Source organism: Micrasema longulum, unplaced genomic scaffold (assembly GCF_059751315.1).
Source record: "Micrasema longulum isolate JH-2025_06_02 unplaced genomic scaffold, ASM5975131v1 h1tg000301l, whole genome shotgun sequence".
NCBI lineage: Eukaryota > Metazoa > Arthropoda > Insecta > Trichoptera > Brachycentridae > Micrasema > Micrasema longulum.
Genome location: NW_028277505.1, coordinates 808,070 through 826,579, shown reverse-complemented (window position 1 = coordinate 826,579; position 18,510 = coordinate 808,070). Strand labels below are relative to the sequence as shown.

The 18,510-nt window shown below is 29.4% G+C and overlaps 1 protein-coding gene across 1 annotated transcript in view; it reads left to right on the top strand.

Moving 5' to 3' along the window:
- Window positions 1-18,510, top strand: part of kek2 (leucine-rich repeat, immunoglobulin-like domain-containing kekkon 2 protein) — a 494,704-nt gene that overhangs the window by 426,932 nt on the left and 49,262 nt on the right. Inside the window, exon 5 of the mRNA XM_088224643.1 lies at window positions 357-406. The gene's annotated coding sequence lies outside the window, so the exon portion shown is untranslated. The remainder of the gene's footprint in view (window positions 1-356; window positions 407-18,510) is intronic.

Here is an 18,510-nt window from a genome sequence, read left to right as displayed (position 1 = left end):
AAATGGTTTGAATTATTTTGTATTTAACATAGAATTCCTCAAAATAAATGCAAAAACTATCAATATTCAATAAAAAATATGCAATAATATGCATTTGAAAAATAAAAATATAAAAAGGCTGTTTCACGATATTGGGATGAAAAAAATTAATTGTTTCAAAACTTTGATTGTAGTATGTTTATTGTAATATATAAATGTAAATATTTTTTTATTTATTCACGCATTTTATGATTTATACACTTTTTTGTATACCTTGCCCAGCTAACAAGGGTACATAGTACAAACCTCATTCTAAATTAGGCAATTATATTTTAATACATAACTATAATTAATTAATGATCTTCCTTTGTTTGTAGGTTGAGACGATTACAAAGCAAAATAATCGGATAAACTTCATGGAAATAAGGTAAGACTTATTTTTCGTAAATTTTATTCTAATTTTAAGATACGATATTTACTTAGTATATGTACTTTTTGAATGTTAATTTTAAACCTAATAAAGATATTTATTTTTATCTTTTAATTTTTATTTTTTTACTGTTTTTTCAATTTAAATAATCCGTACAGTTTTTTAACACAAATATATTTATTTTCTGTTAAAAAACTTAAAACCAAACGCATATTTAATAAAAATAAACGAGTAAAACCTTGTTGTGTCTTACATACATTGTACAAGCATGCATGTATAAATGCATGTTGTACAAGCATTACTACTACCCATTCTAGATTACACTGATGTTTCCATGACTGATTTAAGCTGTGAGCAACTCGATAAACTTGAACGACTTCAGAATAAATGCATAAGGTACATTTTTGGTCTGATTATCGTAGGTAACTAAAATGACTCAAAATTAGACAGCGGAGAGACTATCACTCCCTCTCACTTCTGTTCAATGTACTTCATAGTCCTAACGCTCCTATGTAACTGCGTGAAAAATTTCAACGCTTATCAGTTTATGGTTTACCTTTTCGTTCTAATTCTCAAGGCACTCTCTTAATACCCATCCACAATTCCTCTTTCTTCTCTAACTCATATAGTGTCCATGCGGCTCGACTGTGGAATCATCTCCCATCCACCATCAAAGGTGTTAATACATTATCTCCGTTTAAATCACTTCTGAAGAAACATCACCTATTTCCTCCTTTCTTTTTTCCTTTTTCCTCTTTCCTCTTTTTCCCTTTTCCCATTAAGTAATAGTTTTGATTTAAGGTAATTTATAAACAAACACGTTTATTTCTATTTTATATGTCTGTAGCTTTTCAATCTTTTTTCTATTAAATATGTTCTGTAACTCGAATTATAAAAATAACACTTTTATTTTATTAGTTGGTTTGAAGAAATTGCCATTTGGCAATAAGCCCGCCAATGTACAAATAACATTATGTACAAAAAGTTAAATAAATAAATAATATTTCTGGGTAAATGAAATCACGTTTTGTCCCAATTTTCCAGTAATTTCTTACATAAACAACTGAAAATTTATTGTTATCCTAACGACAAGGTAAAAAACCTCATGGGATCTGTTTTACCTTAGATCAGTTAAATAACTTTCAGTGACTTTAAATCTTTCGCAAAAATATGAGTAGAGTATTCTTTTTTATGTTTTATTCCTTAGGCGGCAAATAATCTTTTCGCTTTCTGAATTATCTCCTTAGAATATCTGAGAGGAAGAGCGTGGCGGTAGGTACATGATAAATGTTCCGAGAGACAAGGAAACTTCCATTGTGAACCCGACGTCTCATTAATAATAATGTGGTACAAAACTTGTGCCAATAGCACTCCCCCAGTGGGCCAAGAATCGCGCCTGTCGAGAAAGGGCTAATTAAAATGAGAAAATCAACGTCGGATTTGTCGCGCCTTAAATATAAGTGTCGGCATCGGCGCCGATGTTATCAAATATGGGTCAACTTAAAGTGAAAAACATTAAGAATTATAATTTTTATATTTGCTAAATCAAAATTTTTGTTCTTGGCGTATTTTGACCCGCTTTTTAACTTATCTTTTTTTTTTGAATTTTACAAAGTGTCACAAAAAGCTCTGCTTGACTTTTTCAAATTGAAAAAGTGATTTGTTCTTAATTTTTTGGCGTAAAACTGCATGACTATTATCACAAATACCTTAAAATACCCAAAATAAAAGAAAACAAAGTGAAGTTAAGAGCGATCGTGATGGATTACAATTAAATTACAGTATTTTGTTTCGAACTAGATTTTTATTAAACAAAACAAACCTTGTACTATGTTATTTTACTATTAATATTTTTAATCAATTCATTACATTCAATGCATTTTAACGATAGAAATTTTGCAGCTGTCCGTAAAAGTTAAATTTCGTTCAATTTAACCAGTAACAGAAATTTGAAAAAATTTAAAATGCTTAAGTAAAAAGTGCTAAAGAAAGGTAAATATAAAAAAATAAAAACAATGCGAGAAGACCTCATATGGATAGTGATAAAAAGAGACATTTGAGAAATTTATTATGCTTGTTTTTATGTTTTCATTTTTAACTATCGAATGCCCAAATACTGAATTAATAAGAAAGTGTTAAAAATTTTCACAAGTGTATTACTACGAATAAAAAAATGAAACAAGGCTGTTATTTGAAAAAAAAACAGAACCTGAAAATTGTATTAGGCACAGATACTTGAAAATGTTTAAAGAGGTGCCTCAATGTATAAAGAAGGAATATTAATGTAAATGTTTTGTTGACCGCAAATGATGTAAGTTGATATGTCAATAAATCAAGTATTAATATTCGTGTATATAGTATGTAATATTAGCTTAGTTGAGAAATAAATAAGAAATAAACAAAGGGATGGTTTCATTAAATAAAAAATATTCACAATCGTTTCGTAACGGAGCTTTACTGAATTACTAATTGATAAAAATTGTACACCCAAAATATATTTCTATAAAAAGAAATCCAATCATTTTCTTAAAATGTTGTATTAAATAGAATACATTCGACAATATTCGTGAAAAAAAAATTGTTTGTAATGTTTAACACACAGAAAAACATGCAGGTTATGTTTCATCATAAAAATGCTAATAATGTACATGCAAACACGTCATTTTTTTGGGATATCCGCACTAGATCAATGGGTGACGGATATTTGATGCCGCTTTTGTGGAGAGGTGGTTAACCAAAATAATAAATACGTCAAGTTAAAAATTGAAAGCGTAATGTTGGTGGGGTACATATGATGTTTTACCGATCGCTTAAATCTAAATGCGATTAGATAGTTTGAATGAATACCAGACATAAATGAGGTTTTTGACTAAGTATTTATAATATCAACAATATTTTGAGTTTGTTAAAATATTTGTAGACAAAAACTGGAATTTATTGATATTTTTATATATTTAGAGATGGAAAACATTTTAGGGAATTAAACTTGGAAGTCTGGGCATTTACCAGGCTTAAGACCTTTATTGTTGTAATATTCATAATTCGATTGTTTTATTAGTTGTGTTTTTTTAATGCACAGTTATATTTTTGAGGCCCGTAGAATAAACATTTATTTGCTTTTTTGTAATTCGAATAATATGCCAATGTAAAAAATGGATATAGAAATTGGGGAAATTCATACATTTTGTAAGGCTGATATAAGCATCACCGATAAAATTTAGAAATAAGTTTTGCGTTGGTTCGGACACGTTGAGCGAATGGACTGCAAAACGATGGCAAAAGAGATTTACGATGTGAATGTTGATAGATGCAGAAAACGAAAAAGACCAAAAAATACTTGAAGATTGACATGCCAAAAGTCTGAATGATCAGAAAATGTAGGCATGTAGGGGGAACGAGTTCTGTTACCAAGACAGAGTGATATGGTGTTGTATCCTCTTTGTCTACTCTCACAAGAAATTTATCGATGAAAAATATACACAATTTAGTTAAAGCGTATTCCTTACGGGGAAATCCCGTGCCTAAAAACACATTTTACAAGTTTTTTTTGCCTAAGAATTTATTTAAAAAATATATAATTTGTATATAATTGGTAATATTAAATTCAGTAAATAAAATATACTATAGGTAAATGCATAAATAGTATTTGGCATAGAACATTACTCTGTTGCCAAAAAGTAAATTGACAACTTATATTAACTGGGTGACTATAATTTTTTGCACATTCAAAATTGGTTTATTTTTCGCAAACAATAGGAATAATTAAACCATTAGTATTGTTACTTTTATTCACAAAGCAAATCATGAATAGAAATTGTTTGTAATATATATAAATACATATTTACGTACATTATTAAAAATAATATCAGCATCATTCCCTTTCCACACCAACTGGTGTATAGGGCACTTTATTAATACACCAATCACAGGGCATCTTGATCATGTTTTGTTACATGGAGGTAAGATGATCAGTCTTAGGCTTTATGCGCCAGTCCAGGAACTGAAATATTTTGGTTAAAACACTCCGTTTTAAACAAATATTTCATGTGAACCATGCCGGGCATCGAATAAAAATATAACGTATGTACACATACACTCATTCAAAATATCATCATCATCATCATTCTTTTTCAGCACCTAATGGTGCATAGGGCACTGAATTGGTACACCAATTGCACCGTATCTTGATCATTTTTGTTAGATCCAGTAGTCCATGTTTATTTATTTCTTATGGAAATCGTAGTCTTATTAACAAACTCGAGATATAAGAAAATAATTAAAACAGTAAGACCATTTACAGATTTTATATTTATTTATTATGAATACAGAAAAGGCGAAAAAATATACTCCAAAAATAAATATAAAAATTAAATAAAAGGAACTAAAAGGGAGAATCGAAATTTAAGATATTTTTTATGTTTTACCGGAAATGATTCGTTAGAAACGGAAAAAGCTTTCCTGTTCTAAAATAATTATAAAACGAGCTTTATGGTTCAACAAATTGTATGTAAATCTCGCTAAAAATATTTGAGCCGTTTGCTTTGACAATTTAAGCCTACGAATTTAATGATATTCCAACATACCAACTTCTTACTTATCAGACCATAAAAATAGTTTTTCAATGGAAATCCAATTAGCATTACGTTGAAATAAGGGCAGTTTTGAATATTAAATTAATATAAGTTAATATCCTAAAAATTCTTTGAATTTTACATTAAGGTTTATAACGGCTACAGTTTTGATTATGAGCCCGCCAAATAATTGGTGTTTTTGGTATTCAGTAGAGGTACACTAATTTATTAAAAATATTTTCTTTGTGACTATCTTTTCTGAAAAAGACCGTACCTTGCCGTTAAATAAATATGTTTTTTTTTATTTCTAAGAGGTAAGTAGATGAATTAAATAAATGAAGTTAATTATAAATTTGTTAAACATAAAACCTAGATGATATTTTTTTTTCTGTCTTTTTACATAATCGTTAAAAGTTAAATTGTAAATACGCATAATAATAAAATATTCAGTTTATTATTCGCATAGTATTTTAATATTCTGTTTGCAAAAGAGTGAAGAAGGTAAAAAAATAAGCTTAATTAAAATATAAACAAACATATGAAGCATTGTTTATTCTCAATAGTTATAGTAAATACCTGTTCTGAGGTAGACAGCATTTTTGAAAAAATATATAAAATACACCATGTTTTTAATTAGAGATGTCTTAAGAAAATTAACATAAAATTGAATAATATTTAAATAAACGATGATCTTAAAAAAAATATGGAAATAAAAAATGTAGTTTGATGAGTTACCGACTTTTTTGGGTGGTAAACTGTGGCTTTAAACCAACTGCAGTGGTGTAATAATCAGTAATAGAGGTGCGAAGCACAGCATATAAAGTCGAGTCTATTGTTTTATGCAAAAATAAGGTTCAAACAAGTTTCTAAAAAAAAAATTATTAAATGCTTTTTCACTAACGATTTCTCTCCAAAATTTCTTGGAAATATAAAATAAAGTATTGCATTTTAAATAAATTAATAATAACGTCAATAAAAAAATTATTGTTCTGAAAAATATTTTCTAAATTTTATGAGAGAACATTTTTTAGATTTTTGCCCATTCTCATTTGCAATTGTCGACTCCATATAATAAGTAATAAAATGAAAAGCAAAGTCCAAATAATAAGTTGAAAAGTAATAAAAGGTTTTTTTTTAAATTGAAATTTAGTACATAACCGTAGAAAAAATATGGCAAAGGTTGCCATTTTCTACTTGAAAATTCTAGGTTTCGTAGGAAATTTTATGTTTATCGAAACATTTATTCTATAATTTAATATCGTTCCGATCTTTGTAAACGTTTCGCTGCACTTTTCCTCAAGGGATAAAATTTTATTTGACATTTTGCGCTTATGGAGAGGTATCTTTAACAGATCGGCGGAGGTAGTAGAACTAATTTCTAAATCTCTTCAACTAAAGTACCAGTAGTATTACAATATATACAGGTAGAACCAATCAGATTTTAAAGCCCACTTTACATGCGTTAAATAAATAGACAAATAACCGATCAGATTTTAACTCGCTACAAAAAATATTTTGTTCAAAAACACGCCAACTTTGATAAAAATTTTAATGGAAATTCCAAAAATACTACGTAAAAATCTGAAAAACCGGCACAACTCTCATTAAAAAAGTCACTTAGTAATAAAAAAAAAATCTGCCGGACATCCTATTATGATGTGTGATTATTGTGTCAACCGAATAACATTCTGGTATAAACACTTTGTTTGTGAGATATGTTAATATTTTTGTGAAATGCAATATGCAATATCTACTAAATTTGCAACAAAATGAACTTTTCGTAAGAGTTGTTGGTTATTTATTTGGTTTTAGATGCTGCAATAAGGATTTTTTTGAGTTTGCGGTTAATTTTAAAAGAAACTGAAACATGGTTGTATATTTTGCAAAAGAAGCAGCAATAAAATAATCAAAATTGTAAATCCGGTTATTTTAGTGATTTTTTTTACATAATTTGAAGTTGTTTAAACGCATATGATTTCACTAGGATAATACTTTATGTACCTACTTTTATTATTTTTGTATTATTTTTTTGCACCGCAACAGGCCTTAAAGCCCAATTGCAGTGATGAATTACAGAAGAATACACTTATGCTTGAGAAAAATCACATTTAATGTTTGTGTTCTCACCGGAAATTAAACCCAGAACCTTCCGTGAGTAAGCCGAGTGTTTTAATCACTACACCACGGAGGCGGCCATTGTTTCGTTTTTCGAAATTTAAGCTTTGTTACTTAATTCAATGTTTTGTTGAAGGGGTAGTATGCTTCTTATTTTCTCAAATCGAAATGTTTTGAATAGGTTGGAAGAAAAGCCTGCACTTAAATATTATGTATATTAACTGCATGTGTATTGGGTGTTAACATAAGTTGTGTCCGTTGTTTTCTAAATGAAGAGAACAAGAGGACACTACAAAAAAATTACAACAAATAAGTAAAAAAATTGTTTCTCTTTATTTTCTTTTTTTTTTTCTCCTTTATTCACTCTATTGAACGTGAACAAATGAGGTATCAAAAATGCTAACTGTTATTTACTTGACATTTCAATTGACGGCCTGTAATAAAAAAAAAATAATGAATCTAACGTAAAAACAAACACAGTATCTCGTAGAGTAGAAAATTTTATTTCAAATGACGTATAATCTTTACCATGTTGTAAACTATTGGTACTTATTTTTAAATTTGGAAAAAAATAACAAAACTTACTTTAATACCTAATATACTAAGTGTTTAAATAAATAAAAGCGGTACTGTAATTTCCTCTAAAGTTAGCAACTTTGTAGAGGAACTGACCAATTATTTTTGATTATTCGGTGTTATGATCCATATAAAAGTGACTTTATACTAGTCACATTTGGTGTAAAAAATATAGGTTGTCTTCCATAGTGCATCCTCGGCTTAGCGCGTTCACAGTCCATTTAACGCAAAAGTTTCTCCTGTATTGGGTGAAGTTCGGTGCTTAAGTCGGACGACAGCTCAGCGTTTTGGATCCCCTAAAAACTTCGTCACCAGAAATAATTTAGCTCGTGTGAAACGCGTTCAACTCTCACGAGAACTGTTTGAAGGAAATTTATAACCCAGACGATCGGCAGGGATGGTAGAAGGAGAGACATTCCGACGTATATTTCCATAATTTAGACGGCAATTATATTATTATAATTGTCACTAAAGATAAATATTCTTTTCTGCTAGTAAGAATGTAATAATGTGTATACAAAACTAATGAAATAAATAATACGTCAACCAGGAGAGCAATAAAACATGTGTGTTTAATACTGCCGTCGTAGGAAAAAAGGGCGTTACTTAAAACAAAAAAAGGAAAAAATGAATATTTTGTATCTCGGAAACTGGAAAATTCGCTGTTTGAAAAATACTTGAAAAAATAAGTTCATTATTAGGCGACCGTATGTATTATAGTTATCTTACAGAATGTATATATTAATTTTAATAAATTTTACGTTATATATTTGAAAATTAACATTTTTATTTTCTTTTAAGTAAAAAAAAATACAAGAAAATATATTATACTGCAATGAAAAGACGTTTCTGTCTAGAAACGCCCTTTTTATTTAAATGTCTTTTTTTGTGTTAATATGCCAAAAGATTCTACTCAACTTAATAAAATAGACGTGACTGGCCATTTACTGCTTTTTAAACTAGTAACGCCGATCTAAAAATCAATTAACTTCAAAATTACCAGCAGATGCGCTCATCTCAAATTTAATTGAATACGAGTAGGTACATTCATTTTAGATGTTTTTAAAAACGGAATAGAAAAAAAAACTTGGTATTTTAATCAATCTTTTATAATTATATAAGTCCGAACAGCCTTTAAAATTAAGTTTTCTTCAAGACTTTTTGCAGTTAAGTCTCATTTATAAGTGAAAATAATAGGGTTGTTGTTTTCAGGAAGATAATTCAATTACCAGTAGATGCGTATTTTTTTCTGATTCCGAATGTGTATTTGACTGATTTTCGAAAAAAATGTTAGATGCATCCTTCTTTCTTATGACGGCAGAATGTCAAACTGCATTGTATTTGAAATACGATTTCAAACAAATTCACCGCTACGAAAATATTTTTTTTTTTTACCGAAATCATCGAACCCCGAAGAACACAGCATTGGTACAGTTAATGCCAATTAATATAGGTACCCAATTACACAAAAGCTTAAAATACAATATTCTTTGGATCTAACAAACTTTTATGTTATTAGATGCTTAAAAATACATAAATAAATACATTTATGACTATGTTTAATTTTCAATTTATTTAAATAATTTTTTACTTTTAATTCAATTTGATTAATTTTTCACGCTCATACGGTTTTTACATGTGATTAATAAAAAAAATTAGTAAATAAACAAAATAACATTAAAAAAATACAAAAGATAGTCTGTATTAAGAAAAATAGATAGTACAGAAAAATATATAGAAATCAATAATATTTTTTTGTAGATTACCTATAAAATAAATTACGAATTGCTACTGGTAGATACGTTATAAGCCAATAGTGTGATACTCTTATTACTAGTGTCTCATCATAACTCATATCCAATATGTAAATTAAAAACATATTTAAAAATCACATGTGAAACAACACATCGATGGCTCACTTTCACATAGAGATAACTAGAAATGACTAGTTTTGAGAAATGGCTGACCAATATTTTGACACATCTAAATTGATTTGAAACAAAAAAATATTTATATCACCCTAAGTGTAATATATATGCATTTATTTATTTAAACTTCTTGTAGGCTTTATCATGTTTAACATGTATAAAGAACAGACATATATTTTACTCAAAAGTAGCAAAAAATTGGAAATGAATTAATAAGAATAAGAAAATAAAAATATTTAAAAACTAATCTTACTTATAGTACATACATACACATATTCCAGTAGAGAGAACAAAAGTTCATTTTTTCCCATTGGTTATATTAAAAGAATCTTAAAATTAGAAGAACATAGAAAAATAATATTAAAGAATACAAGATATAAGTTAATAAAAGGTATACAATATAAAACAATCTTGTATTATTTAAGTACTTAAATTCGGAGATAATAAATTAATACACGGCCTTTTAAAATTTAATAGTGTATTAAATATATGTATTTATGTGAAATATATACACAATGGTTACTAGTTTATGAATGAAAGTTGTTATGTAAAATTATCACTACGTTTAAATTAGTTATGGAGCCCAGGTAATGTTAAATGTTATAGTAAAGTTGTAAAATTGATAGGGTGTCTCTATTTGTTGATATAATTAATATAATGTAACTCAAAACGTTTTTTTTTTTTTAGCTATCGCTCTATGGAACTGAGCCATCGACGTGCTTTTTCAACCAGGGTGTAATAACGTCTCTTACGAATATTATATTTCATTGATCTCCGCCATCCCCATTCAAATCTTTTTTGATACGGGAGGATATCTGAAATGTAGAGCGTAATTCCGGTTCACTGGTTTCGATACTATCTACCATTGCTAAAAGGTTCAAATAATCCTGTTATAGAATGCTTTTAACCACCCAAAGTCTGATTCATTTCGCGAAGGAAGGGTAAGTTAGCGAAATATCTGCCTCTATGAGATAAACCAAACCATTTATAATATATTTTTACGACTCAAAAGCTTCGTCGATATCGCGAGCACAATTTTGTACTTAAATATTGAGAGGGGAGGGCGTCATGCGATAGATGAGGGTCCTTCGGTCCAAAGCGCTGCGCTGGAAATAGAGTTTAATAGTTAATTTGCGTTTCTTTGTAGCGATTTGTAGGTACTACAGATTCACCTGATAAACTTGCATATTGAGTCGAAGCTAAACAATGGCAGGGCGAGTCTTCAATTTGAATACCTAAATAAAACAGATTGCCTTAGCGCCATCGAAGTGCCCCAAATAAAAAAGAACAGCGGGACTCTAGTGAGCGGAAAGGAAATTATTCAATAACAAGTCCTTGAATATTCATGAACAGTGCACCAGTCGACATTTCGGAATATTTAATTACTGCAAAGATTTGCTTTTAACTTCTGCCTCAAGTTTTATAGAAAACTGGTTCGAGTTGTGTAATCCCTTTTCCTCGAAGGCAAACTTCCGTGGAAACTAAATTACCACTGAAATACTTTCCTCTTGTTACTGACGACGATTGAAAATGTCATTTTATAATTTTTTACTTACTGGAGCTGAAATTTGGTAATCCTATCTGATAGAACGCAAGAAATGTCATTTCCCTATTTAATGAGCTTTTATCAGATTTGAAAAGAATTAAGTCTCAAACATAAATACGTTCATAAACAGATATTTAAAAAATCTCTACTAGACTATTTGGTATCTGATTTTGTTTACCAATACGAATTATGGTGGTGTTGATATATTTTTCATTTGTTAAAAGACAATGAATCAAAACCGAATCACTTTTCATTTTATTTTAATATATCATACTACCAGCATCGTGATTTTTTAAAGTTTTGTATTTCTAAAATTACTCGGCGTGTGACGTTAAAAGTTCTATTACGCATATTCTCGGTCAGTTCTGCCGATCGGTCAGTTGACGGTAAGTAAATCGGCTATCTTTTACTGCTCTTTTATGAACTAGTGATGTCATTCAAAGTAGTTCGTTTTTATTAAAATATTTAAAAAAAAAAATTGTACATTTTTAGGAAGCTGCAGTATAATTAAATACTCTAATTTTTACGGCACGCAAAAAAACATTTTTTGTATTTTATTTCCCGTAGAGCTGAAGTCCATTATTATAAGCTTTGTACTATTTTGCGCCTACTGAACTTTTGAAAACGTGAAACAAAATACCATTTAAGTTTAAATTTTAATTAGTTTGAACATATTGTTTTATGTTTTTTCTTAACATATTCTATGTTTGTATTTTTCTTTCTCATGTACTCGTATTTAAAATTATATAAACTCTTTTAAATAAACAACTTAAACAGTGTTAGTCTCTCACCAAGCACAAGAGTAAGTCTCTTTTTTTGGAGAGTTACAGTGATAACATTTACTAGATATGTAAAAGTAGATATATTTAGAATTTTACAAAAACATTGACTTTTTATGAAATTTATGAAGAAAAAAAAATTCTTTACCGTGTATAAATTCTACATATTATAAGATACATAAAGGTAGAATAGTTGGCAATTATAATACATACAAACAGCGGCAGTAGAATCAGGTGAGAACGATATATATATATATATATATATATATACATATCAGGCGCGTGCGGTGAATATTATCAGTAGGGATACTGAAAAAAAATATCATGGTTTTACTTTTAGTAGGCATGGTAGAAAATATAGATAGATATCTTATTTAAACCAATATAGCATGAAATCACTTTTGTAAAGTGCGCTCGAGGTATTATATGACGAAAATGATGCTATATAAGTTTTCCGTTTCAATAATATTAATTAACCGTTTTTCGTCTATACAGGAGCCGGTGCGTCTAACGGTTAAGCTATAAACATTAGAACTGTACCTAAAATTTGAGATGTTTATAAATTTTCGCCAAATTTCAACAATACTCTATTTAAATCTGCATACCATATGTTATTATAGTCGTATTTTCTCGGCACTACACAAGTTGGATGCTCTTATCTCTATGAGTCTAAATCTTAATGCGCGTGCGCGGAAATTTGATCAGTTGTAATAGGATTGGACTCAAAATAAAGAGTAGTATCCAGATTCAAAGGCCAAAGTACCTTTATATTCAGTACGTCGATATAGGAAATACGCATACGCATACGTATGTTGAAAAAAAAAATAGTTTGAATTTGTCAATCACGTGCGCTCGAACATTTTTGGCGACCATTTTAGAAATATTTTTAGATTTTTTTTTTCATATTTAATAGTTTTTGATAACAAAATACATATTATTTTCAAATATTCAGGGAATGCGCTGCATCCACAATACGTACGGGCGTAACGCGCCCGATTTATGTTTTGTAAACGTATAGTCATCATAAAACAATGTCTTGTAGATTCTGGGTTGTATTATGTTGGTAATATTTTTGGTTCTTTTTTTAATTTTTTAGGTTGTTTTTTGAATGGATTAATATTTTTTTACCATTTTTGATGGAATTCTATTATTTAACAATGTTTTGAGTATGTCTAAATGTTTGCGGACAGGCTAGATTTCCTTCCTGTGGAGTCATAAATTTGTTGCAACCGAGAGAGGGTCTTTAGAAATTCCCTTCTCAAAAGTGTTTTTCCTCTCTGCTCTATATTCCATTGTGATTATTTAGATGATAACTTAATGATAAACATTACAAAATAAAATACTTGGTTCATTTAAAGATGCACGTTGGAGTGTAAAAATGCTTATTGGTCTTCTGAATCCGTTCTCATAATAAAAAATAAGTTTTAAGCAATATCAATTAGAGTTTCCAAAAGTACTAAACAATTTTTTTTTTAGAAAATATCATTTATGTAGGTACTGTAACGAAATTGAGTTTGTCGTTTGATATGTTTATTTACTTACGTATTTCAAACCGCTAAATCTAATTCGTTACAGGGTTGCAAAAGGTAAATAACTGACAAATAAGAATCTCCCTATCAAAATGATTCAGGGAAGTATAAATGAATAACATGAGGCATAAACGTGTAAGAAAATCGTAAAAGCGAAATTCCCGAGTGTGGATATCAAACGAATTAGTTCCTAATGTAACCTTTGAGCATTGGTTTTAAATAAACATAGAATTTGGTCGGAGCACGGTTGACAGAATCCTTCCAGTAACAGAGAGACTTTTGATACGATTTATCCTTTGACATATTGCGAAGCGTAAATAAGAAATTAAAACACACCAACCAAATCCATACGCACGAAGTTTTTTAGCTCCCTAAATCACATTTACGAGCACACTTCTAGGAGCGTCAAATATTGAAGGCGCTAAATCTTTCCGCTCGAAGCAGATAAGAGATATTCTGACTTAAACCAGACTCTATTAACAGAGATATTTTAATATTAAATTCACTTTTATTGAGCACTTTTTGGGAGTACTTGGAGTATTTGGAAGCAAACACTAAAGCTAAAACGAGGATTATCAACAACTATTAGGTAAGTGATAAATTAATTATTAAAAAATATAACTACGTACTTATTTACTTTTTGAAAAATCGCTAAAATAAATGCGTATATACATAATCAATGTTATTAAATACCACGTACTGACTTTTCTATGTCTACTGATTTCAAGACGTACCCGTCTCTTCACCAGGATACCAATTTAACAAACATGCAAAGCCATCATTTTACCTTCACCATAGGTGTTGCACAAAAATATAAAACCAAAATGCAATGCATTTTAACACGTAACCCTTACATGCCCAGGTTAGGTTATAAAAATATTATATGTTGAGGGATAAATGGTTGAAAAACGAGTAGGAGGGGGTGAAAAGAGGGGTATTTGTTTACTCATTTATTTATTAACAGGCATGGTCCATTTATACAATTTATGGGGTTTTAATATCACAATTTAAGAATAGTTAAAAATATTTTTTTTAAAAAAGAAGCATTGAAAAACATAAAAGACATCAAGACAAGATCTGGACTATTTATTAAGTGCTCGTTTAAATCGCTGTTAACTTAAACCAAAAAAGTCCAGATCTTGTTAACAATACGACAAAGAAAAGGGTAAATAGAGATTTAAACATTGACTCCATATCAGCATAAGAATGATAACCTCTTCATAAGTTAGTCAGTTTAATGGGTTTAAAACAATAACAATGGAAAATCGTATAATGAACTATATTGAAAGGTTTTATATATTTATTGAAAAAATTCTTGACTAATATGTATAAAATTACCAAATGGTTGGTACATATATACTCAATAATCACGTTTCTACCTCTCGAATAGAGTAAAAAATCTTGTTTAGGTTGTTTGATTATTGATCAATAATGATGAAAGGAACATTATTTTTTAAAGCTTTCCTAGTGTGAAATATATTCATATTATTACATTTTACCCTTTATTATTGAATAAGCTAACATGTCGTGCAAAAAATAAATCAATAAATGGCAAATGAAAACAAAAAAGTAAGAAAATTGTTTTTTTTTTTTTAAATATAAAATGATATATATTAAACCATATGTACATACAACAAAAAATAACACGAAATAATATTATGAGACCAAGTTAAAGTTAAATTAAACTAAAATAAAATTTGTAGACACACAAGGCCAAATCATTTGTCTCGCACGTCTTCCAGGGAGATTATATTTTATTACCAGACAGACACTAGAAAAATTGTCTAAAGATTTGTTTATTTTATTTCATTACGTTTTTTAATTTTTATTATATTTTTTTTTTTTTGCATTTTGCAATAGGTTATAATAATACTGATACAAATATATGAAACGGATTAAGAAAAAATAATTGTGGTAAGAAATGTTTTCATGCATAACTTTTTTTTTAATTATGAAAAATAAGTCCTTACTTAAACGCAACATTTTGGCCCTGATAATTGTGACCTCAAGATTCATGACGACGTTCTATTTAATTTAAACGGTTACAAATAAAGTTCAAAATTCACAAGAAAAAGTTACAAATACAAAAAAAAACAATAACCTGAACACAAATAAAATCCTACAAAATTTAGACACCAAAGCTTTTAGGGTAGATGCATTGTACGCAATACATTTTATTCACATATTTACCAATAATTTTGGCCATTCTCCCAAACAAACAGAGCTTCCACAAAACACTTTCCTTGACATATTTCCACCGATTTGGAGTAGGTGTATTCCTATCTTGTGACTGAAGCAAAGAGGCAAACAAAATTTGAGACGTACAGAGCGGTAAATAACATTCACATCACGTTCTCCAGTATCCAATACTGTAAAACTGGGACATACATATTTAGTGACATAGGGCTTTTACTGTTTCTAACCTCAATCCGGACTTCTTTAATAATAAATGATGTCCCAAATCAAAATCATAAGTAACTCAGAATTAACAAGAACGAATTTCTCGTAAAAAGTACCTACATATACATAAATAACATATACTTGGAAATTACCACTTTTTTAAACCATTTTAACCTTAAAATGGTCTTTAAAATTCTGTCAAGTAAAAAAATATTTTTACTGCCTATTAGTAGGAAAAAAAAAAAAAAATTTTTAACTAATGTTAATAAATATAAGTATAAAACAACTAACTGACTTTTTTGTCTACCGGTTTCGAGACTTACCCGTCTCTTCGTTAGGACACTCACTAACCAATAGGCAAGAACTAAAATACACATCCACCTTCACCATCACCGTAGCATATATAAAGTTTTTCCAAAAATATATAAATCACATGCAGATTTAAGAAGTTGAAAAACCGGTAGAATAAAAAGGTCGGTAAGTGTTCAGATACTAATATTAACTAACATGAGTTAAAATTTTTGATCACAAAGTTAAACATAAATAATATTATATTTTTTAATTCCCGCAAAAACGGTCATTGCATTGGCCACGCCCCTAATACGTCACGATTCTTCTAAAACCGTTTAAATTTAAACAGAACATCGTCATGAATCATGAGGTTACAATTATCAAGGCCGAACACGTCGTGTTTTCGTTGGGACATATTTTTAATAATTTATTTTTTTATAGTTATGCATGAAAACATCTCTTAACAATGTCCATATTGATTTTAAAAACACAATTTATTTTTCTGAATCCGTTTTATATATTTTTAACAGTATTCGCAGTTTTCTAATATTTTCCTAAATAACAACCTAGAGCAGTGGTACCGTTCAAACTTTGTAAACAATGATCGATGTTTTTACAATACCTTGTTTTGTTTCGCTTTTTAATGATTCTGGCTAACACATATCTGAACTTTCTCTCATACGTATAAAAAACACCCCTTTGTTATACTACAATTTAAAATGTACGATTTTTATGATAAAATAAATAAAACAACTTTGTTTTTAACCACTAATTTTTATTTTTCATGTACCGGTTTCAAAGCAAACAAGCTTCTCTGTCAAGGTTTACGTAACTAATTTTTTATTTATTTTATAATAATGAATAACCACAAAGTTAGTGCTTCAAATATAAACTTTATATGTATGATTTTTATTTAGAAACTTCGCTAGTCTGTCTTTAACCCTTATCTTTATTATGTCATTCAATCATTGTTGAATGTATGTTTCTGTTAAATAAATAACAATAAAAATGCCTAAAGTTCTTGTTTAAGAACCATAGGCAGTTCAGCCTCGACCGCGCGGGACAGGACGCTGGGATAATACGAAAATTGAAAGATATTGAGAAAGAGCGTTGCAAAAATGAATCCATGATGGCGTTTGTTATGAGCGAGTCAGCGACTAATATGTACAATTTTGTAATTGTTAAAGAAAAAATTGAATAATGAAAATGTTTTTTTTCTGACTCCATTTTCGACAGATAAAATTTGCGGGAACAACACGTCGAGCAAATCGCTATTGTCACAAGGCCTTTTCCGTGCGTGTTCACAAGAGGACAATGCGGCCAGGTGGTGGGGTAATCATTGTTCCGTGGAGATAAAGTCCATTTACACGTAGACAAAACAATATTGTTTTGTCCCAGGAATAGACCAGTGTTCACGTGCAAACAGTAATTTCTAGGACAAAACATTGTCTCGAGACATCGCCACCGAGGCAGACGGGCAGGCTATCTCAGTGGAAAAATGATTGCCTACAGCAAAAAAAAGAATTCTGCTGAATATGGAGGCAGAAAACAATATTTTTTATTGTTTTGTTCGTCCTTTTACAATTCCAATACATCTTGGTATTAAATTCATTTTAATTTTGTCTGTAAGCCGGTTGCTGTTTACACGTGGACAGGGTCGAGCTTTTTACATTCAATTACGTTCTGATTTGAAAAAAAATGGTTAATTTTTTCGCCCTATTACGAAATTTTCAAATGAATTTAAATCATTCGTTCAAAAATGTTTTCATTTGGTGAAACAACTGTCTGATTTGAAAAATATCAAATAGTAAGCCTGAACCTGCGTCTTAATTAAAATTTTAAAAAAAACATGGAGTTGTACAAGCATAACGAGCATAAAATAGCCGCCAATTAGTTATCTGTGGCTAGGCTGGTGAAAAATATAGTTCTGTGCCAGAAATAAAACCATAATCATAGACATGTGACTTTAACTCGATGGTTGGTCTCAGGTTAAAATCCTAGATTAGGAAAGCGTGTGGAGATAAGTTCGCTTCGTTGTGTAGTGGTTGATGCGTTCGTATACCATTGTTGAGGTTTTAGGTTCAGTTTTTCTCAGGGTGGACATGCAATATTGATTTTTATGATTGTTCAAACTGCAATCTTCCATTGTTTCTGGACTGACACCTGAAGCATTCATAATACTGATCACTTCACCTTCATTAAACAGATGATCAAAATACGTTGCATTTGGTTAACCAATGGACTGCCCTTTACACCACTGGGTACGGAAAAAGGAGTGATGATGATAATACATAAAGTTAGCGTGCAGCTAGTAGATACGTACCATCCCATCTTTGGGAAGGCATTTTACGATTTTTTCGTTTACA